The sequence below is a fragment of the Anser brachyrhynchus genome (genome assembly GCF_964034855.1).
Source record: "Anser brachyrhynchus genome assembly, chromosome: 1".
In the NCBI taxonomy this organism is placed as follows: domain Eukaryota; kingdom Metazoa; phylum Chordata; class Aves; order Anseriformes; family Anatidae; genus Anser; species Anser brachyrhynchus.
Window position 1 is genome coordinate 168,893,434 of NC_137694.1, and position 23,986 is coordinate 168,917,419.

Below are 23,986 nucleotides of genomic sequence, written 5' to 3' on the forward strand. Positions count from 1 at the left end.
ACCCTTTGAGCACTGGGCAACAACTCTGTAGGCACTGCAAGGCTAACATTCAAAACAGGCATTATGAAACTAACTCTAAATCACTTTTCAAGGCTGATTTGCATAAGTCCTAAGTCCATCAAATGCACATGAAAAAAATCATCCTGAGTAGTTTATATTTAGAATCATAGAATCATTGAAGTTGGAAAAGACCTCCAAGACCATCTGGTCCAACCATAACCCTACAAACAATGTCACCCACTAAACCATGTCCCTAAGCATCAGGTCCAACCTTTCCCTTAACATCCCCAGGACAGTGACTCCACCACTTCCCAGGGCAACCCGTTCCAATGCCTGACTACTCTTTCTGAGAAGAAATGTCTCCTCATTTCCAACCTAAACCTCCCCTGGTGCATTTCTACATATTTGTTTTGCTTCAGACATTCTGGTATATGTTTAATGGCTGGTAAACTGTGCACTAGTGCAGTCATTACCTAAGTTTCTAATTGCAAACATTTATGTTGGCCAGGAAGCTAGAAGAAGACATCATCATCCTTGCCATGAAGGTGCACGGGATATGTGGCAAGGCTGAAGACCAGGTTTATGGTCTGTATGGTTGCGTGTGTGGCAGGAAGTATGAATGCCTAACCACAAAGATTGCCCTAAGATTCTTCTCCTAAGGAGAGAACAAGAGAAATCAAACCACACATGGGAATACAATGTTGAGGACAAAGAGCAAGCCTAAAGAGAATAACAGAGCATAGTATAGCATTGCAAAGAATACAGTATTCATCCTCTGCTCTTGCCTCCCAGTGATTTTGCTGCCCTGCCCTCTGTACTTTATATTCTGCAGCTATTAAAGAAATTAAAAATTCAATAATGCACATTAAAAACTGTATCCTTGACCCGAAGGAATGGAAATAGCTGTTGAGGCTCTCTAAACTTTCTGAGAAAAAAAAGCACACAAAAATATTTACAATCCTGCAATTCATCAAAACCCAGCATTTTTTCATATATATCTTTATTCTGTTCATCTTAAGGCCTGTGTTAGTTTTATGCAGAAGGTCAAATTAATTCCACATGTAATTCAACATAGCAAGTGAAGCTGCATTGTGGCTTCATGTGGCCATATAGATTATCTAGACTATTCTTTAAAGACAACAAATTACCCTACTTTAAAAGTATTTGTAATAAAACAAATAAGCGTTTCATCATGTTCCTTCCTGTGGCACATTAAAGCTGTGGCTGTTGTCTTTTACTAGTATGTCTTAAATCTGTGACAGGGTATTGGATGTGTCTTGTGGCCTGTGGTTTGAGGGGGTGTTTGTAGTAGATGTTCCATGAATCCTGCAGGACTATCCTATCTTTTGCATGCAATTGGAAAGGACTGGACTTGGTGATCTAGGTGGTCCCTTCTGTCCTGTGAACTTATCCATTCATTTTTCAAAGTATAATCCATATTCTTCATAATATCTCTCTTTTAGACTCTTGGACTGAATTACTACTCTCAAACCACTGATGGAGAAAATTTAATTATTATATAAAAAGTATTCGAAGGGTCAAGGACTTGGACAGTATTCACTTCCAACAGTGGGATATTAACCAGAAAAAATACATCTCACCGTAGGTTAAAGAAACATCTTACTCAGTTCTGTGACTTTCGCTGTATTTTTTTTCTACTGAAACGAAGGTATTTTTGCATGTAAGGCAAGTAGTTACTACTGTATCTAGCATCTACTTGAAACTTTATCAGGCCATTCTGATTTATCTTTGTCAAATAGTAAGCCCTTTGGCTACAGCCTTATTTTCCCCACAGGTGTAAAAAATGAAAAATTGTAATTTATAAAACAGAAGATGACAGAATCCCATTTATACAATACATCTAGATGCCAAAAGGTAATCTTATTACAAATAACACAATCTTCTCACAGCACTTGCTGTATTATTTTCCGGGTGGTCTAAAAAGTTGATTCAGAGAATAATGCCACAACAGCAACTTGTAGTTCCTAAGGCCAAATAGCCAGATGTGTCAATAAACAGTGCAAACTGGAAACAGATGTAGGTCCTTGTTGAATAATAAATGTAATGAAAATACTTCCTTAGCTCTCTCATGCTTTCACACACACAAGAATTTATGTCTTCCATATTTTTTTAATTGAATTTATTTGCCGCTTCATTTTTATGTCACCAGGATCTCTTTCAAAATCTTAGTCACTCCACAATGAACTAATAAAGATTAGCATATCTACAGCAATTGCTTAATATATCATCAAATTGTTTCTACCTGATCATTTTATCAGGAAAATTCCTTATCACTGAGATAAGATGCAAACTGTTGAAGGCAGATGTGAAGGCCAAGTCTAGGTAGTCTCCAGTACCTGCATAGTTTCTTCATGAAAGTAGACAGTCTATGGAGTTGATAATAAAGTTCAGACCACTGGCAATATCCCTGACGTGACTAAATAGACTTAAGCATCGGGTGAAAGTCAAAACAATCTTTCAAGAATATTTCATGCTTCCAGGATTTTTGTGAGACCTTATATAAAGCCACATGTCCAAACTTGATCTGTAACTTCACTTCTTGCTTACAAGTGATGACAGCTCAGTTATGTGAAAAGCTACAAAGCTACTTTAAAACGGAATACCATCTTCAAAACTAAAAATAAGTATTTTGTGTGCTAAGTATCCATGTACTATTTACTTAGATTATGTTCAGCACCAATTAATGAAAGAAAAAGAAAGAAAAAGAGAAAAAAAAAAAACTTTTTAAAATGGGAGAAGTCACATTTTTTCTTACCAAAAGTAGTTAAGATATTTTTGAGCAATTTTGCACTCCAGATTAAGGCAAGTGTTTTCACTATATCGAAAATACAGTGTTAATGTCAGACAGTAGAGTCTTTGTACAAAGTTTTTATTATGCCTTTGGAGACTAACTGGATCTGAACACCTTACAAAATGAATCAGGAAACTGGGAGAAAAAAGTCATCAACTTCGTTTTCTGGGTCCCCAGCATGCACTTTGCATCAAACCTTTACTAGAGCAGTTATTTCTGCACGTGAAAAGGACAAACAGGAGTGAGAAAGAGCTGAGGAGTGTGAGTCATTGCCACAAACTGAACTGGGGAAAACACTTCACATGCAAAACCCCTGAAAAGTGTTACAGAGCTCATCTCTTTTCCTAAAAATGAGTTTGGGAGAATTATGCTGCAGGGAAAAAAAAAAAAAAAAAAAGTCACAAACTGGTTTTATTACTGTTTTCCAAGGTGCTTTCACCCTTCAGGCTCTGGCTGTAGTCCACAAACAGAAGGATTCAGTGGCAGTGCCAGTTTCAGGGATTCCCACCCCACCCAGCTCCAGTTATTCACTCTTCCTTGTCCTCTTCCTCTTCGTCCTCCTCCTCCCTCTTGTGCTCCATGTCCACTCCTCTTTGCCAGCACAATTGTTTGAAAGGCTGGACTCTGAAGCCCTTTTTAACAGAGTTTTTCCTTAATGCAGACCACTTCAGCAGTCCAGTTCAGAGAGCAGCTCTATGAGCAGTTGTGTCAGCACAAGTCAGGGGGCCTCTTCTCTGGATGAAAGGGGGGCAGGAAGTCAGGGAGCAGAAGAGCCGAACTTTTAAAGGTGGTATTGCCCCATAGCTGCTGTATCCTGAACTGCAGCTTCAGTAATAGTGCTTTGCCCTTCCAAGTTTATTGCTGATGAAATCCCAAGTGGGTCAGATAAACTATGTGAAGGGTGTACTAATATTTATACATACACAAGTTTATTACCTTGCCATAGGAATGTGACTTACAAGAGATAGCCTTACATCAACACCCATGTGTCTCCTTGGATGCTGATAACGTGGTAGAGAAAGAGAAGGTGTGCAGATTTTAGGCAATTAGGAACAAAGCTGTGCTCTGGATTGTTACTAGATTTATAGTCACAAAGCAACCATATCCATGGGCAATTAGGGGACATGTCTAAGTTAAAATACACCCCTTGCCTTAGTTTCAAAATCTTTGAACTCAAAATCAAGCACAACAGAGTGATAGATATGATCTAACAACATTTATTTTCATACAGCCATAGGGAATACAAGGATAAAAAAACGATTAGTCACATTTACCAGATGAAAGACTGCAACCCAGAAAGCATTGACACTAAAAAGAACACAAAGGTCCATGTCCAGAACGACCTGAACATGAGTCTCAATGCATGTTGTAGCAAAAGCAAATTAAGACATTACTTAGATGCACAGGTAAAATTTTGTAAACTAGAGTTGGCTGGTATTATTAACAATGTTTACAACGTTGAAAAATCATGTTTCCCGTATCTAGTTTTGCTGCCCTCATTTAAATGGATGCATGAAACCTGGTGAGGATTTGTCTAACAGTTAGCTGTGGTTTAGAAGGCTTGCCATATAAAAGCAGGCTATAGGCCATGTCTACAGTCTCATAGCACTGTTCTGTCTTTGCTGCACAGCCATCCAGGCTGCTGAACAGCACAGAGATACTCAAACACCTGGCATGGGTTCCCATTAGGTCTCTAATTAGAAAACTGGAGGTCATGATGAGCTACTGTAGAAGCAGCTGACTTAGAAATTTGTGTCCCTCTGTAGAGTTGGTTGGGCCTCATGGTATGCAGCACCCAGCTCCTCTCCCACACTCCAAGTTCCCAGCTCAGAAATGACTGTAGGTTCAGTTCTCTTCAGGTGGAGAAGAGACGTGAACTTCACTTCCCCATAACCTGAGTACATGCCATATTTTGGACATAGTTTGTGAGAAAGTTCTATATCTCACCATGCCTGTTATTTCGGCCCAGAATCCCTGCTCCTGTGTCTCCGTGGAGTATAGACATGTCAGTGTCTATATTTGACCATCTGGTCAGGTAAACATAGTGATGCTGAATCTGAGCAAATCCTAAATATACCTCAAACACCAGCTGTTTGTTGCCTCATCTGTGAAATGGGTGTAATAGCTCTCTGTCTCATGAGGTTATTAAAGAGAATAAACACCTCAAAAGTTGTCAGCCATAAAGACAAGACCATATATGTAATAGAAGTGATGTGATCAAGACATTCAGACAAGAAGATATGGAAGCTCGAAGAGACTACAACAGTAAGTGTGACCCTTTTCATAACACAGATCCAAAAGTGCACTGAAAACTTTTGAACATACTACTAAAATAGATACATCCTTTCAAAAGACATCCAACCTTGCTTTTGAATTCAGGATCTCGTGAATTTGTCCTATGTATGTATAGTCTGCTACTAACAAGGGTTAATTAACCTTGTGAAAAATCTCATCTTATTTTCTGCTTAAACCATGTTGACTTAACTTACAGCTATTAGATCATGTAACAGCTTTGATAGATTACAAAATCATTGCAACACTGACTGGAGCAATGCCTAAATACCTTTGAAAAACAGGCTTAAGCTTTGCGTCCAAGGAAGCCTGTCTGAAAAGGACTTCCCTGGACTGGCACTAAAATAATTTGCCCATTTTTTCTACCAGCCCTGTGAATGCAAAACACTCACCTGCCTAATTTTACTACGTACAAATAAATATATAGTATTCAAAATAACATAGAATAATGAAAACAAAACAAAACAAAACAACAGTTTTTTGTTGTATGTACAAACAAGAACTAAAACTGCTGCTTATCCACACTTAGCAATCTGGAAACCCTTTGAACATATGATTTTTCTCTTTCTGCTATCTTGTGATAACTGATGGAGAAAAGTAAGTCTTTTCCAAGAAATGATGACTCAAAGAAAGGGTGCTTATAAACACACAACATTCAATAGAGCTGGCAGTGAAAAAGTCATTTTTATAATTTTTTAGACCTTTCTTATTACAATAATCACAGGTCATAACATTAGCCATTTATTTCCACAGTGTCCTTCTCCACAATAAACTAATATTTCCAACAGGCCATGCTGATTAGCTAGCTCGCATTTTTAATACTAGCTCTCAAAAATTAAATTTCATAGAATAAATTAACTTACACTGAATTCCATTCTACCATAACCAGATCAGATCTTCTTCTGGTAGCTGAGATAGCTTAGGTTTACACTGCAACATAGATGGATCAGACAGAATTAATCTCAATTAACTTGAGACATATATATCTGAGTTGGTCATCCTTGTCTTCTCTTATTACAATTTAAGAAAAGTAAGGCTCTAGAAAAGATGTAAAAATAAGACACTGTAAATGTCACTGTAAAAAAAAAAAAATCTCATCCTTTTATAGAAATGAGTCAAAAGAATCATGCTCTTTAGAAGTATGTCTCCACTGACTACAAAGTGGTGACTAGCTCAGGTATGGTTGTAACCTTCATTGTCTAAGGACAAAAGTGAAGCAAAGTTTGTAGATAGAGGTATTGCCTTCTACCTAAACAATTACCAGTGTTGGGAAAATCAGCAAAACTTTTGGGCATTTCAGTCTTTCTGATTTGAAATGGGACTTGTGTGCCTGAAGTCTTGCCTTGTCCCAGTTGGAACAGTTGAGCTAGTAGTTTCAGCCTCTACCTGTAACTCTGAACTTAGCTCAGATGGAAACATATAAATCAGAAACAACTCCATTTGGTCAAATAAATCCACCTTGACACTCAGTAATGCCTTTGTACCTGTTTTCAGTACCCAGATGAGCTATAATTAATATTTGAATTGCAAATTAGATCTCTAAATTAAATACAGCCCACTGGGAGGACTCATTCTCAAAGTTCTTGTTTACACTTCACTTACAGTCCTGTACCTTGCTCACCTAGTTTAACTACCTAATAAATATCTCACTCCCATAAAAGTTAGATATTCAGTCCTAACATAAACACTTTATAGGTAGAGAAGCATTATCCAAATGAAAAACAAAAAGAAAAAAAAAAGGAATAAAGAAAATGAGAACAGTACTGGGAAGTCAGATTGTTTCATTGCTTCTGAAAGTATTCTCTTCAAAGACAAATTATTCATTCCAGAGAAACATAGCAGCACCCAATGTGTACTCTGGGCCAGCTATCAAAATGTAACTCTTCCCACGTGTAAGTAATTATTCCTAAATCAGTAGATATAATATCTATGGACACAACTTTCCTCTATATTTTTTGCCCTTAGTACATTATGTTTTCAAATTTGTATCTTCCTTAATTTGAACCTGGCATTCATTAACTTTTTTTCTTTTCCTTTTTCAAATATCAAGCCTTCTGCTTTGTCTAGGATTATGGGCATACTAGTGAAATAGCTTTGCTCTGGGAAATCTGGGAAATTTGAAACTTGCAACACTGTTTAGTCATCGCCACAGTCCTGATTAATTAGTGGGCTTCATATTGCAAGCTGTATATTCTCAACCTGTATCTCTCACTGTGATTCGTTAGCCATGTGAAGGAAAATCTTGTGGGGGGAGATGATAGTTGGGATATCTGATGGGAAAAAAACAGAGAGAAGTAAGAAAACATGGTCTTCCTTCTCTCATTTTTCATACTTCTCAGAAAGAAAAGATAGGACAACTTTTACTAAAGAGCTAAGTGAAGAAACCATTAATCCCTGTGGTATCACCTCGCTGTTCTGTCAAAACAAGGCTTATTAAGATCCAGCTGAGGTATTTCTCAAAGCATTGCATAGTATGACACAGATATTCGCTCCAGAGGCTGACACCAGGCTCCTTGGCCAAGTGACACAGAATGGTTGCATCTGCACTGCTCAAGAGTAGCCTCTTTCAGAGAAAGCTTGTCACTTATGCTCGGATGTAGCCTACAGCTCTCTCATGGGGTATTCCCACAGCCCTTCAAACACAGTTGTCATTTTGTGCATACATATTTTCAGTCTGAGTAGCCAATATAACATGAGATCTGCTTGGTAATCCAGAGTTTTGTTCTTTTAGCGTGGGATTGAACATAGGTGTTGTATGCCCTGAGGTGTGGTTTGAGGGCACTGGGAGGAGTTTGAGGCTGTAAATCCTGCAGGGATATTGTTGGAGAATCGATCACTGAGAATCTCCATTTTTATTTTTTTTTTTTTTTACTTCTCCTGCCTGTCCTAATCTTGAATATAAAGCATGTAAAAAGCACAGCGATGGTCATTATATCTAGATCTAGATTTCAAATATTGCTTCAGTCTTGGTCTTCATCTAAGCAAAAGTAATCAACTGATAATGCTATTTGTTCTAGCCTTTTTACATTATGGAGAAGTGGATTTGTATGTGACTGTGAAAAGCATTTTTTTTTTTCCAAATATAAATTATGCTAGAAGTCCAGAGAGTACTCTTTCAAATGTTGTGAGTCTTGATTATTATACCAGCTCTAGTGTTCAGCTTAAGCAAAGGTTGAAGTAGGCATTTATGTAACTTTGGAGTCTTGTCCCAGATGAGATGCTTCAGTAAGTTACTTTGTGATAAATTTTATTTCTAGAAATTTTCAAGGATCATTTTTCCCCACTTCAAAATTTCTTGGCCACAGCCAGATGAATAATCTGTCTTATTTTTCATGGTTACTTCATGGTTAGCTACTTGGTTATTCCTGTACACATCTTCCTAAACACTCTCAGCATTCTCTTAAATACTGAATCTGCTTTTCAAGGCCTTAGACATAGCACTCTTTTTCCCCATTCCTACTAGATTTTTACACTTTTAACATTACATCTAGTTAGGAGGTTAAAGCAGCTCTCATTTTTTTGTTTTTACATTCTAAAATAGGGGACTTTTAAAAAGACCAGGTGCAGTAGCAGTTCCTTAATTCCCCTGGATTTCTCAGGTTTTATATCCTATATACAAAATTTATAAGCCTGACTTAAAAGACTGTAAGCTGACTCCTACAATAAACATGAATACTTCCTTTCTTTTCTTTATATCTTTCCCAGCACTGATCGTGTAGATATCTGTTAAGTAGTAGATTTTAAAAATGCCCTGGAAAATGGCAAATGCCCATTCCTAGACACGATATGAAGTGCAGTTGCATCACATTAACCCACATTACGAAAATGTTGTCAAAACAACTCCCCCATGTTGTTATAACAAACAAAGAACTGGTTGGCTGATTTCATGTCCTACAGATAATTGTTCTGTCTTCATACCTCTTGAATAGATTTTCAATGGAGATACAAATTGAATAGTGTACCAAATCCAAACCTTCATACTCATTTGCATGAACGTATTGTGCAGTAAGTAATTGCATACTGGAATAAGTAAAAGAATTGCCAAATAATGTGACTAAACTTCAACTTCTCTTTTTGCAGACTGGATTAAATAATTTTATTTCTAATATGTCATGGGCCAAGAATATATGTGTAGACGGAGTCACTGAGGTAAATCCAATGAAAAATAATTTGACCACGTGTCTGAACATTTCATATTTTCCAAAGTTTGAAATAATTTTAAATTCAGTTCAGAACAAAAATGTGTATCATTAGGCCCATCCACAATACAAGCAGCGCATTTTAATGAATATGTATACTTCATATTCAGTGTGTTAGCTCTAGCAGTAAAAATACCACGGAAATTATTTTTGATTACTGTAATCCCTTCTCAGTTCTACTGGACTTCTCCTCTCCTCTCCTCTCCTCTCCTCTCCTCTCCTCTCCTCTCCTCTCCTCTCCTCTCCTCTCCTCTCCTCTCCTCTCCTCTCCTCTCCTCTCCTCTCCTCTCCTCTCCTCTCCTCTCCTCTCCTCTCCTCTCCTCTCCTCTCCTCTCCTCTCCTCTCCTCTCCTCTCCTCTCCTCTCCTCTCCTCTCCTCTCCTCTCCTCTCCTCTCCTCTCCTCTCCTCTCCTCTCCTCTCCTCTCCTCTCCTCTCCTCTCCTCTCCTCTCCTCTCCTCTCCTCTCCTCTCCTCTCCTCTCCTCTCCTCTCCTCTCCTCTCCTCTCCTCTCCTCTCCTCTCCTCTCCTCTCCTCTCCTCTCCTCTCCTCTCCCTCTCCTTTCCCTTTCCTTTCCTGAATTTCACTCATGACCATGGCATTCATGCAAATTAAGGCTTGTTGACAAAATAACTGTAGTTTGTAGTAGTTGTCATTCCTCTAGTTGTTTTTGACTGAATTTCTGCCACTCAAGACTATCTAATTTCGGTTTAATGAAACGCCCTAAAACTGTTTATTAATGCATTTTAATCTGCATTTTGATGAAGAATATGAATTCTTCTACAGCAACATTCTTCAGTAATTTTTTCTCCTACAACAACTTAGCATTCCTCAGTAATAACTTTATCACTGTTTCTGTTGAGGTATTTCAGACATCATTTATTCACAATAAGAAGAAGACACGTTAGTCCATAATGCTGTGAGAAGACTGCAAGGTTTGCCCATCAGAATTACACTTAATAGCGGAATGTAGAGACCCATTAGCAACCTGGCAGAGAGAGCTGACAGGTTTAATTTATCAACGTTTCTCTCCTCTGGTGACAGCAACTATGTGAGCTGGGGGGCTTTGCAGAGGTTGGGAGAGACAAATAGTGAATTTTTATTTTTTCTTTATTTCTCTTTAAGCACAACCAGCAATAGATACTAGCTCTGCCTCATTTCAGTGTACTGAATGCAGTAGATGGAAAGTTATATCTGGCATTACCAGGAGATATGAAGTTTTTCCATAGGCACACTGTCATTCTACTAATGGCCTAAGAGTTCTTCACAAACTAGTTTCTTCATCCATTGGAATTTTTTCCTTTAAAAATTCCCATTATGGGATAAGGTGAAAGCTTCAGATTTCATAAAATTTTAACAAGAAAACAAAAGAAAAATTACTTCAGACACTTTGACATTTTTATTTTGATAATAGGGAAACATTTGCTTTAAAATCCTATGTTATTGTAGTCATTATTTCTAAATAAATAATGAATAGAAGTAGAAAAACAGAGCTTTATTGTACATTTCAACAATTCCAAACTTTTCCTTCCAAATGATTTTCAAGACTATGAATATATCAAAAACAGCTATTTCTTAAGAAGAGCTTTGGCTTTGATGAACTGCCATTTTTTTTTTTCAATTAAAAACATTTCATGATAATTTAGCTCTAGTCCAAAATCCATTGAAGTCATTACAAGCTTTCTTTTGATTTCAGAAGTTTTTGGATCGGGTCCACAGATGGGATTTATGCAAGCAGGGGAACAGAAAAAGCACAGCCATTCCAGTGGTCCAGATTTTAAGCTCAGATCTACACGTATAATTTCTCTTAACTTTGGAGACAAATACATGTAAGGGCAATATTTGGCCCCGAGAATATTTTCAAAAGCAAATGAAATAGAACCTGAGAATTACAGCTGAAAAAACAGCTGATTTGCTTCTTGTTGTTATTATTATTTGACATATACGGTAATTATTGCCTATATTATTACAAGAAAAGAAGTTAGCAGTCTACAGTGCAGATAATCTTTTTTTTATGAAATGCAGCTTTAAGTCCAAGCAATTAATTAATTTCATGTTCCTGACAGCAGCTAATTAGTCACAACACAATCCATTTCTCCAAAAAATAAACATAATAGAAAGGAATGCTTTAAATCCACAAGATTTGGACACATATTCCAAATAAATTATTTGATGACTAGAACACTCTTATCTTACTTGTGTTTTTCGTACATTGACAAGGCTCGATCCTGAGCTCCTTAGTTTTTTCAAAGTGACTTTGTCACTGTCCTGGTCCCAGAATGTGGCAGCCATGAAAGCAATTGATTCCAGTAAGAGCAACTGGGCTGTTTTTAAGCTCACGCCCACCTGGGGCTTGGCAGTGTATTATCGGCAATGTAAAGGAGCAGTGTGCAATCTCTCCTGTCTTTTTGTAAACACCATTGGCAATGTGAATAGGAAGGAGTTTAGAGCTCATTACAATGTCTTTCACCGTCTTGGGTCAAGATACCCGCAGTGAAATCTTCAAGGCTGTTTTCTAGTTGCAAAGGAACATGAGCAAGCAATGAAGGATGGGGAACATCATGCAGGTTTGACATATTGTCAATTATATTTCATACAGATACATAGAATAATCAAGCATAGATATATGTAAGTGTACATCTACTTATCCATCTTTAATATGCCATATAGGTAATATATCAAATTAAACTTGATTCAGAACTGCTATTACATATACTATAGTATATGTTCTGTACATGTGTGTAATTATATAAAAAAGAGTGATTTCAAAGTTATGGGTGTATAACATTATGGTATATCCATTACGAAGAACATGTACTTGGATTTTAGATGTACACCCACTGCAAGACAAATAGGTTTCCAAGTTCCCATTTTGACTCCTTTATATGCATATATATATATATAAAAGACTAAAAGAAGCTTTGTGTGCCTGAAAGTCTGTCACAGCCACAATAGCTAGTTACCTCCACCAGCACACCTTAATTTTCTTGTGTATACAAACATGAACGTATGCAAACATATGAACACATACACACAAAACGTTTTTTTCATTCTTGATAGCAGAATACATTGCACACTTAAGACTTCAAAACTCAATGTAAAAGTAAGCTTTCACCTACATTTTATTTCTTGTAATAATATTTGTTAGATCTATGATCCACAGCCAAATAGTTCACAAGTAAGCACCTAGGCATGGATTAATCGCATGTAACATAAAACCTCTGTAAGTTCACAAGTTAGTTGTTCAGTCTCTGTCTTCAGTGACTGGTGGGAGACAGGCAAATCATCCTTCTGTAAGATAGGTATCTCAGATAAGTAGGTGAATCACCAGCTGAACGTGCCTATTTCTCTCCACTAAAAGACAAAATAAGTAGATTAGATTTAGACAATTAAATATTAGACATTTAAAGTCAGGAGTGCTGAATTACACCTAGGAGGTATACATGGAGAAGCAGAGGAAGGTAGCTGGGTACCTGAAACTGAATGACATTAGCACATTGGGTTTGTTTTACACACCTGCAGTTTGGACACAGCCTGGTTTTTCAGCCATGGGTGATGGAGGAAGTAATGGCCACAAGGTTTTGACTGTGGCTGGTGTCTCTTCAGATGACCTAAATGTTAACTCTGCCCTTCCAGCAAAGTAGGATATGTGTGGGACGTCACGCTGCCAGGTGATAACAAAGACCTGCTCTGAGGGCTAAGCTGTGGTTTGCCGCAGGCTCATGCACAGAGCAGAGTTTAGCTGAGCAGCCTCAGGCACACACCACGGAGTCATTTGGTGATGGGATGACCCACAAGATCAAAACTTGCTCTTCTTCTGTAGCCCTGTCCTGGACGATGAGGAGAAGGATTAACCTTTGGTGACCCTGTACCCAAAGCAGTGTATGCTTCCTGGCTAGAGACTCTTATCTCCTTTTCTTTCACACTTACTCCACACCTGCAGGAAGAAAGAGAAGTAGTAGTATTTCTGTGTGTTTTGGCCTATCATGCTGTTCATAACACTTAACAGCTCAAATGCTGACCCCTAAGATCCTCCAAGAAAAAGCATAAGGAATAATTTTCATGAACATGGCACATTTTCCTGTGCCTTCAAAGAGTCTAGCTAATACAGATGTAGACAAGGTGTATCAAAAATGATCTGAAATATTAATATTTTGACCCAACGAATATGAAGCCTAGAATGTTCCATATCGTGTTGCTACTGCATAGGAATCCATCTTCATTATTTCCTATTGTGCACACCAATTTCTCTGAAATGATTGAAGCTCATTGCTATACTTCCTGAAATGATACTTGGAATATATAACTACAAATGCTTCTCAGTTATAGAACTGTAAAAAAAACCTGAGCGTGAGAAAAGGCTGTGATTCTCTCTCTGAGATTCAGGAATGCCATAAACATCTGAAGTTGAGTTAACATAATTAATCACCAGAGACACAAAATGAAATTCTTTGTATTATCATTATGTATGCCTGTTGTTTTATAGCACATTTCTGCCTTGAAATGTTCTCTAAGATGTGCTATCTTATTATTTGCCAGAGTTTATTTAATATCTGTGAAGGTTTACACTTTCCCTCAAAACTAAACAGTCATAAAAAGGCTGGAATAAAAATTAGAGTGACCATGTAAACTATGAGTGAAAAGGTGCTCCTAAATATTCAGAAGTCAAGCACCTGACACCACACTTGCAGGTTACCACATCAGATATCTTTCTCTGTTTCTACTCCTAGCTGTTTGTAGTAATGCACCAGCATCAAGGATAGGTAAGTGCAGGTGCAATGGGACTTTGTTTCCTAACTGGTAAACAGAAACTTATACTACCTACCTTGATCTCACCTAATTTTAGTCCTTGTAATAAAGCATGCAAGGTAGGAATGTATTTTCTTCTCCACAATCCCACAGAAGGAGACAGAAAGAGGAATTTCCTTAGGGCAATTAGTCCATGTAATTCCTTTTAGCAAGTGCCTCTTTCTCTGTCATTATAGTCCTAATATCCAGTCCTGGATATTCCAACCCTTGTGAACCAAGCTGTAATACAACTCGTGGAACTGAACTTTTCAACAGCTTTGCCACAGTTTCATGTACAGATGGTATCCTTCAAGCATTTTGGAGGAGCGTTTGGGGAAGAATTGGCACAGGTGAGCCAGGTGGGACTCAGCTTTCCAAGAGAAAAGTTGACTGATTTGCTCTGTCAGGGACCAGGCAGCACAGCTTGCTCCATTTATCCATAATACTGTGTTTATCTGTTCCTAGTCAGCTGTACACAGACAGGATAGCTCTGCTGGCTGTGAGATGCCTCCATCCCAGACTGTGCCGAGAGGCACAAGGAGAGTAAGCTGCTTTTGCCCTCAATCCCCACTTCTCTCACATAGGGCTGGGCATCGTCTGGCCATAACAGAGACTGCAGTTAGTTCGCCTTTGAAGTGGGAGGTTGAGTCACACCATCTGTGAAATCTTCATTTTTCATCATTATGAAAATGCATCCTAGTGCCAGGGTATCCCATTGTTTATCCACTGTTCTGGCACGGCCATGCAGGGCGCAAGGATGCCAGTCACAAAGCAATCTGTGAGAGGCAGACAAACACAGTAGGTGAGACTGGTTAGGCTGTATAGGCTAGACACCTCCTTCAAAAAGGGCCAGTTTGTTGCCAGTATGACTGGGAGCCCTCAGAGGCTTCAGAAATGTGCCCTTTGGTATCTTGGCTTACAAGTCAGTTATACATGAAAACAGTATGCAGCAACGCAGCTCCTGCCTCAAGCAGAATTACATGGGTTTGCTTTTTGAAAATAATGGCTAAAAACACTTTCAACTAAGAGATTGATTCATGCATTTGCAGTTATATAAAACGCATGTTTTTGCCAGAGTATCTCATTATGCAGCCACTGTTGGCATACCAATGTGATGAGCATGCCAATTAACCACATAATTGTGAAGAGGATGCAAATAGGACTGTCTCTTGTACCTTTTTCTTCTTCTAGATTAGCAAGTAAAATGCCAACTCTGAAGTATGTGTACCTTTTGCAATTAAATCAGGATTTCATGTATAACTTCCCACAGCTACTGCCAGTGATCAATTCTGTTAATAAATTATTTCCTTTGCTAGCAATATGTCATTGTATATCTCAGTTATTACTAATTCTCTATCTGAATTTAAGATTTCAATAACTTTTTAATGCAAATACCTCCACCAAGTTATTAAATTGTCAAAATCTTACAGTGCAATAAATTCTTACTTTCTTTCTCTTTATGAGAACTACAAAAGGCTGTTAAAAAAGTAAGTGACATACCTTAATGGTGGTGAAAATTCCCTTTATCTAGATCACCTACATTTGAGTTATGCAGGTTTCCCATATTCAAGCATTTCTACAACAACTTTTAATTTGAAATAAGAGCTGAGATTCTTTTTTAAGTACATGACTTCAGGGAGGTGAAGTTTGAAGAAAAATATTAACTATTATGAGAGTTCATGATAAATTCTTGAGATATATCAACAAAGAGTCATTTTCAGAGAAGAGGGGTGTAAATAGTATTTAATTTGAGAAAATATTGACCTGAATCTTCCATCAGTTGCACTACTTTATATGGTGAAATCCCCGATTTACTCAAGATCTCAAGACATGACATTTGGTGGGGTAGGAGCACCTCTGAAATGCAGCCACTGGACATTAGAGATACACCTAAAAAGTCACTACAATACTGGTTGGAGTAAGGAAGATGTATCTTTTGTGGAAGAGGAGCAGGTCAGGGAATGCTTGATCAAACTGGACCTTTGTGAGTTCATGGGCCGTGATGGGATGCACCCGCAAGTGCTGAGGGAGCTGCAGATGTGATTGTGAGGCCATTCTTAATAGTCTTTGCTCAGTCACAGTGACTGGGAGAAGTGCACAAAGACTGGAGGAAAGCAAGCGTTACTCCTACCTTCAAGAAGGACAAGAAGGAGGACTGAGGGAACTACAGGCCAGTCAACATGAGCTTGATCCCTGGGAAGGTGATGGAACATTTCCATGAAGGAGAAGAAAATCATCAGGACTAGTCAGCATCAATTCACCAAGGGGAAGTCATGCCTGAGCAACCTGATAAACTTCTATAATGAAATCACCAACCTGATGGATGAGGGGGGAGCAGTAGGTATTGTCTTTCTTCAGTAAGGCACTGTCCACCATAAGATCCTCATAGAGAAGCTGATGAAGTATGGGCTGGATGAGCAGCCAGTGAGGTGTATCAAAAACAAGCTGAACAGCTAGATACAGAGGGCAGCGGTCAGTGGTGCAAAATCTAGTTGGAGGTGGAGTACCCCAGTGGTCAATACTGGGTCCAGTTCTCTTTAACATCTTCATTAATAATCTGGACAGTGCGGCAGAGTGCACCCTCAGCAAATTTGTGGATGACACAAAACTGGGGGGAGTGGCTGACTCACCAGAGAGCTGTGCAGCCATGCAGATGGACCCTGACAGGCTAGAGAGGTACAAAAATCTCATGAATATCAACAAGGAGGAGTGCAAAGTGCTGCACATGGAGAGGGACAACTCCAGACAGCAGTATAGGCTGGAGGCCACCCAGCTGGAAAGCAGCTCTGCAGAAAAGGACCTAGGAGTCCTAGTAGACACCAATTTGAACATGAGTCATCAATGTGCCCTTGCTCCTAGAAAAGCAAATGGTATTCTTGGCTGCACTGGGAGTTTTGTGTCCAGTCCTGACCCACCCCGCCCCCCCAGTAAAAGAGAGACATGGACATACTGCAAAGAGCCCAACAGAAGGTCACCAAGATGATCAAGGGACTGGAGCACCTCACCTATGAGGAAAGGCTGAGGGAGTTGAGACTATTCATCCTGCACAAGAGGAGGCCCAGGGAGGATCTTATCAATATCTGTAAATACCTGTAGGGAAGGTGCAAAGATGATAGAGCCAGACTCTTTTCAGTGGTGCCCAGTGCCCAGTGCCATGACCAGAGGCAAAGTGCACAAACTGGAACACAAGAAGCTCCATCTAAGCATCAGGAATAACTTCTTTATTGCGTGAGTGACAGAGCACTGGCACACACTACCCAGACAGGTTGTGGAGTCTCCTCCTTGGAGATCTTCAGAAGCCACCTGGACATGGTCCTGAGCAGCCTGCTCTGGGTTGACCAGGTCTGCTTGACCAGGAATGTTGGACCAGATGGCTTCCAGAGGTTTCTTTCAATCTTAATCATTCTGTGAGAATAGATGTTTGATTGATTTGCAATATTAGGTTTTTATGTATAGAAAGAAAAATACATAAACCCATTATGATTTGGGGTGTAGAAATATCTAAGTTGTAATGTTTATAAAATTACATTTATGAAATGTTATCATTAAGGGCTATGTGGTGTTCTGTTGTGTTTTCTGGCACTATAGAAATAATCATAGCTATATTGATATAGCAATCTTTCATGTAAATGTAAGATGATAAGTTTTCCTAAAGCTTTTGAATAGAGTCACTGTCAAAATGAAGAATGAAATACACTGGAAATTAATACCTTGAGATTTTAAACTAAAAATAAATATTAATCTTTTCTCAGGAGGATGGAAAAAATGAATTTGCTTAAAACAACATTCTTGTTATGTCCCAGAGATTCGAAAGAAGTCAAATTATGAGCTCCACCACAGGCTTATAAGCATCCATATTGTTTTGTTTTAAGATACACAATAGTCTGGCTTCAGCACAGGTTAATAACCTGCCAGAAGGTGCCTCCACATTATTTAGAAGATAACATGGGCCAAGGACTGTTCCAATAAGGAAACAATGGTTGCTGTTACACTGTTTTGGGGATGGAGGAGCTTTAAGCTACATGCATGTGAGTTATGGCTTGCCACTTGCCCTCTTAATGGGCCCATCTCATATAACAGTGCACAGATATAGCCCCTGGGCCTCTAACCATATGAGGTGGCCTAGGATGTTCAAGGTATCTGCATGACATTATAAATGTCCCACTTGTGAGCAGCCAAATTGAACTACCATGAGTATTAGGGGAACTTAACCACCAAGCTTCCATGTAATCACCTGTGTGAAGACCTCTGCCCACTGTAATCTGAGTTTGTGACAGAAATCCCGCCCATGGTCCCAGATTAGCTGCTTAAACTGCATTCAGCACCATTCAAACACAGTTATCCTGTCTGACCAACAGCTGCTACTGCAGAAGGGTACGGATATCCCATACCTGTTAGGGGCATGCAGGTGTCTTGGATAACCAGATGCCTTAGGTGTCTGAGTCTACCTCAGAGGGCACTGGGCAGCTGAGTTCATGGAAATGAATCCTATGTATGGTGATCAAATTCTGAGTAAACTTCTGAAAGAAATTACTTTCATAGGATTATTGGCTCAGGGTGCTAGAGTGAAACATCTCAGGTTCAGATCTGCTGAGGCTTACTCACAACGCAATTCTAATGATTCATGTGGGCTTTCGAGACAGCAGAGTTCTGTTCTATAAATGACACTGATATCAGCCCACAAAGCAATGGATACACTGAGGTTGAAAAAGGATCTTTTCATTGTTTTCCATACGTGATAAAACCCATATTGACTATGGTTTACAAGAACTAAAAGAAGGCCCAGTCAAGGCTTACCACCTGTGTCTCAAATTGTTTATATATGATTGCAATATTGATATTGTTCTAACCTCTGTTTTGCCTCTGTCTGCCATCTGCAAAGCTGGGGGAACAGGTTTTCTTTATACTTACCATGACGGACTGTGTTATAGATGGAAGGAAATCATGTTTATATAAATACATAGTGTGTATACAATACATATAAAATAACTTGAACAACTTGTCTGAACACCAAATATTCAGGAAAGGACAGTAAGTCACCTCTGTTATCAAAGTGCAAACAGAATTTAGTCCAACCAGATCATTTCTGAAACAGGTGGCATGCAATAGTATATTTGAAGGTTATGTGTCTATGTCAAACTTAGCTACAATAATTGGTAAGAATACAAAAGCCTAAGTCATTTAAAAATCTAAGTAATAATGTTGAACTTCCTTCATTGATACAGTAAGAAATTGTCTGGTAAAGGACCAGTACTAAGTTTTATGACTGGTGCTGAAATGGAGAAATAATATTGTGTATGCATTACTATAAGATAGGCCTTTGTAGAAAGGTAATAAATGTGTTCATACCTTCACTTCAGCAACTGTCAAGTGTATAAACACATAGAGAGACAGAAATAAAGGGCGTACCTCACTGGCACTGGAAAGTGTGTTTCAGAAAGAGATGCTGAATGAAGCCAATCAACGTCTGAAGACAAATGCTGGGAGCTTAGTGTGAAACACCCTATATCAGCTGAGCTGCATGGAACATCAGGAGCAACCTTTTGCCTATGTAACTTTATTTTGGAGTTAAAATGTTCTTTTAAATACTTGCTGCTGGTTACTTTCTTAAAGATGGCGTTGTAGGGTGAGGAAGGCATCTGAGAACCAAAGTGTCTTCCTTTGTCATTTGGTGAAAGACTTCAGACCTGTGCCACAAGCCACTGAGGTCACAACAGATTTTGGAGTTACCCCAGTGTTCTCTGAATCAGAGATGTCATACAGGAACAGTTAGAAAGAGGGGAATTAGAGCTGAATATTTCAAGGCACAGTGGGACGTGACTTGATAAAACAGGAGAGAAAATGGGGAGACTACAGAGTGCTCATTTCAAAATGCAGGAGAAAGAAAGGAGAAAAGGCTATATGCAGGCCTCAAACTGGAAGTTTGCAAGATCTGCAACTCTGAAAAGGACTACAGGATTAATTGCTCACCCAAAAAGTAGCAGACCCACAGCAAATGCACCCTCAGGAGCCTGCCAGCCACCTGGTTCTGATTCAGAAGGAAAAATACAAACCAGTGAGTCATCAACATCACTTCCTTCTGCACAATTCATTTCCTGAAGAGTTTCCCATCCATTTCTGATTTCCTGTAAGACCTAGCAATCACGTGGCTGAAGATCAACATATGAAATTTCACACTGACAAAATAGCAAGAGACAGAAAGGTTCTTCTCAGAACATGTACAGAGCACTATATATTTAGCTTTTTTTTTTTTTTTTGGTGGGAGTGGCAGTGGAAAAGACAAACCAATTTATAAATTAGGTCAGTTTTCCCTGTGTTGTTTCTCAGCTGAATCATCACATTGAGTTGATCACATTTTCTAATTTAAAAAGTTTAAACATGCAGAAAAATGTACTTTTTTGCTCTTCATCTTATCATGTACATCATCAGTACACTACCACCCTCTTCCACTAAAAATATTCTCCTTCATGCCAACTATGAACATGCCCCAGGCTTATTTCTTAAGAAACATTAAGCATTACTTCATAGAGCACATTGAAAATATGTCCAATAACAACACAACATCTAAGAAAAATGCAGAAACCATTATTTGCTGTCAGTGAGATTAGCAACTAATTTTCATCTTAGTCTGGAGAAAAAAAAAAAAAAAAGAGTGGTTTACGCTTTACTTTTTGATTTCCTGATGCAGATTGCAGCATTTAGACATCATGTTCCTTTAAGCAGTCCCACAAGCGAGACCAGACTGGTCAAGTGAGTTGATTTTATTGTATGTCACTGTCAACAACACCTAGATTTCAAATTCTTATGGCAAACAAGAGATAATAAAATCAAAGGTTCACCTTACAATTATTCATTACAGCTGGCGCAACACTCACAAAATCAAGAAATTTTGAAGACTGTGGAAACTCTGAGTGACTAGGATTTCCCTTTGGCAAGCCAAAGTCATTACTTACCTTGGGGTAACCATGGCTGTTTCAGATGCATTGTCCATTTCTACTTCACTCTTGGCATGCCTCAATTTCACATACCTATGCTTGCATTATTTTGGCCAGCAGTATCCACTGAGCCTGCACCTGCACCCTAAATCTCCACCACCCATTGCACCAAGAGTGATTTTTTTTTTTTTTTTGCCGTTACAGAATTCAGGTGTTATAAAACTCCACGGCAGTGAGAAGGAAAGCTGGTTGGGCAACATCTCAGAGAATCCGCACGGTTACTGCAACCATTTTATTCTGCCAAAGGGAAACCCTCGTAATGGAAATTTCCATAGCTGACATCCTTTCTTGACATCCTTATGTTTTCTGCTGCCATGACTCACAAGCAATGACCTGATGTGTAGGAGGTGAGAGTACTTGGAGACTACCTTAAATAATGATTACAGGACAGCTCTGTGAATGCAAACATCAGATTTTGATTTGTCGACCAAAGAATAATGTTGTGTAAATGTATGGCCTGATCCCCAGTCTCCTCCAGATTTCAGAGATAGGCACACTTCTCAGGGAAGCCACAGAGGCTGCTGGCACTCTGGTGGTGGCATGATCTCTAGCCTGAATTGGTTGATCTAATCTGGTTAATTCATAACAAACTTAATGCAACTAGACACCCACTTAAATAGCCTCTGGCTAACAGTCTGACTTTCCATCCTATCTGTGAAACTGGCAAACAACATTTGGGAAACTGAAAACTTTTGTCCTATCCTGATTTTTAAAAGAACTCTGTGTAGATCCAGAATATGTGATCTGGCTTCATTGTGTCAGAGTGAGGTGCTGAAAAAAAAAATCAAATAAGTCATCTGATTCAAATGTAAGGATGAGACCATGGTATGTAAAGCTTTAACATGAGACATAAACATGACTCTGTCCTTATGGAATTCAGTGTCCTTACAGTGCCAGCACTTCTGTATTTCATAGGCAAAGAAAATATGAGTTTCATAACAGTTCCTTAATAGTATCTGGTTTAGAGGTTGGTATTACATTTGTCAGCACCCAATGTATGTTTCTTACCAGCTTCAGTAATCATTTGTTAACCAGCTTAGCCAGGTGAACAAATACCAGTATGTGAAGATGTTCAAGGGTATGTATATATATATATATATATATGGCTGAGATACTTGTTCCTTGTCATGCCAAAATGAGGGTTTAAGGAATTTGAGATTCTTTTGAGGCTAACCAAGAGGACAGTTGAGGGGTTCATGGGTGACATCTGCCAAAGGCAGTCTTTCAAAAGAGAGATCTGTGGCCCACGGGGCCAAGTAGTACAGAGTGCCTCATGGCCACATTAGTTTGAACCTCCACTGGATCAAAGGGCAATACCACATTCCCTTGGAGGAACTCTACGCCATACTAGTCATTTTTGTGTGTGTGTTTGATATGAGGGCTGCACTGCAGCTAGTGGAACAGTCCTTTCTCAGGGTGATTGTGAGGGTATATGTTACAGGTCTTGCAATATGGCATGTATTAACTTGAGGATGTTTGGGAAATAATTTTGGAGAACTATGGAGGACGGAGGGAAACAAAATTGGTGGAGATGCATCCATATTGCCAGAAATCCCTGAAGTGGGCCTAGAACTGGTTAAAACCAACAAATATGTGATATGACCAACATGAAGAAAAAAAAAAAGCTAAGTTATTTGATAGTACAGACATACTAACAGGGTCATCACTTTGCAGATGTTCCTTTCCACTCCTCTCTTCACTGGAGTTGTTGCTCAGCATGAGAGAGCTCACCTTCTAAACTTCATGACCACCTCAGTGTTGATGGCCTAGCTCTGAAATGTGTATTGCAAGTGGCTTAGTAGAAAACGGCCATGGCACCACTTCTCTCTGGTCTACAAATATTGTCATCAGAAACAGGAATTAGTCAAGTGAACAGGGAATATTTCAATAACATGCTTAAAGGTGACAAAAGTTTATTTCACAGTGGAGATAACCTCAGCAGGCTGAATTAGGTGGTCCTTTCAGCACTGAGAAAAGGCTTATTACTGTGGCTGAATACCTCAAACGGCATATAACAGTGCAGCTCAGCAAGTACAGTTACACCACCCAGCATGGCAAAGGATGCAAGTGTGAAAGTCCGCCTGGGGGTCAAACCCCTCTGCTAGGACATCACCTCTAAGTGATGTGAGATCGATGTTCCGCTACCAAAAAACATATTCTAGGGGAAGGTCAACACTGCTGCTGTGACTATTTTTGCCTACAGCTGGCCTTCCAACTATGAGCCATGAACTACCTTTTGAGAATTACGTGAGGCCTCTCCCTTCCAGGGGCCAAGGAATGCAATCCACCCTTTTAGTCCCTTAAGGAAAAATGCTGTATCCAACCACTGTCAGGACATTGTGTGAAGAAGGGCTTGGCTGCCTTTCTGGTACCCTGAAACCTTCCTAATAGAAGGCATGTGGGAGCCTGGTCTGAGCCAAAGTGCAGATGAAGGCCTAAAAAGGCCTGGGTCTGTGGCAGACCTTGGAGTGGAACATGCACTCCAGCGCTTCTAAACTGAAAGGAAATATTTACAGCAATATTCCTCAGCACCTTATGATCTTTCAGGGAAGGAATGGCAAATGAAACATTCTTCCTGAATGTGCCTCTCCTGAAGGCCAAAAAGTGCTTCTGTGGACCAATGTTTAACAATATTGAAGAGCAAGCAAGGCAATTCCTGAAATCAAAATACTTTGTTTAGTTATAGAGCAGTCTTCAATACTGGAAAAACATTTCCCTGACCTAATATTAAAAAAAATGCTTTTGCTGTTTTTGAAGTGATGAACAGGATGCTATGCTCTAACACTAGCTAAACAAACACATAACTAAATATTTATGAAAAAAAAATTAGCTTCCCACTGCTCAGAGAAGAGAGTTCTGCCAAGGTCTTCTATCTGGCAAACACAAAGTCATAGCCAAAATGCA

The 23,986-nt window shown here is 39.1% G+C and overlaps 1 long non-coding RNA gene across 2 annotated transcripts; it reads right to left on the minus strand.

The window, feature by feature from the left end:
- Positions 1-10,216: 10,216 nt before the first annotated feature.
- Positions 10,217-23,671, minus strand: LOC308199760. Of its 2 annotated transcripts, none has more exons than XR_013954915.1 (4): positions 21,041-23,671; positions 14,136-14,863; positions 12,816-13,236; positions 10,217-12,653 (listed from the first exon to the last, which is right to left on the minus strand). It is a non-coding gene; the product is annotated as an uncharacterized lncRNA (long non-coding RNA). The 2 variants fall into 2 exon arrangements; XR_013954916.1 differs by having other exon boundaries at positions 14,125-14,863.
- Positions 23,672-23,986: the final 315 nt, after the last annotated feature.